Genomic DNA, 879 nt, shown 5'->3' with positions numbered 1-879 from the left:
TGGGTGCAGCACACCAACATGGCACAAGTATACATATGTAACAAACCTGCACGTTATGCACATGTACCCTAGAACTTAAAGTATAATAAAAAAAAATAAAAAAAAATAAAAATATACAATAAATTGTTGTTTAGTCATTCTATCATGCTACTGACTACTAGATCTTATGCATTCTATCTAAACTGTAGGTCTGTACCTATTAAATAACCTCCCTTTATTTGCTCCTCCCCACTACCCTTCCCAGCCTCTGGCAACCATCATTCTAGTCTCTATCTCCATGAGTTAAATTTTATTTATTTTTCTGCTCCTACATGTGAGTGAAAACATGCAATATTTGTCTTGTTGTGCTTGGCTTATTTTACTTAACAAAATGTCCTCCAGCTCCATCTGTGTTGTTACAAATGACAGGACTGCATTCTTTTTTATGACTGAAATACTTCATTGTGTATACATACAACATTTTCTTTATCCATTCATCTGTTGATGAATACTTAGGTTGATTCCATATTTTGCCTATGATGAATAGTGCTGAATAGTGCTGCAATAAACAAGGGAATGCAGACATTTCCTTGATGTATTGATTTCCTTTCTTTTGCATGTATATCCAGTAGTGGTATTACTGGAACATACGGTAGTTCTATTTTTAGTTTTTGGAGGAACCTCCACACTGTTTCCATAATGGCTGTACTAATTTACATTCCCACCAACAGTGTAGGGTTTGTGGGAGAAAAGGTTTCTCTTCTTATTCTCACCAGCAATCATTATTGTCTTTCTTTTGGATAAAATTCATTTTAACTGGGGTGAGATGATACTTCATTGCAGTTTTGATTTTCATTTCTCTCATGATTAGTGATATTGACCATTTTTGCATATACTTGT

Source organism: Colobus angolensis, unplaced genomic scaffold, assembly GCF_000951035.1.
Source record: "Colobus angolensis palliatus isolate OR3802 unplaced genomic scaffold, Cang.pa_1.0 Scaffold152, whole genome shotgun sequence".
In the NCBI taxonomy this organism is placed as follows: Eukaryota; Metazoa; Chordata; class Mammalia; order Primates; family Cercopithecidae; genus Colobus; species Colobus angolensis.
This window is presented reverse-complemented; position numbering follows the sequence as displayed.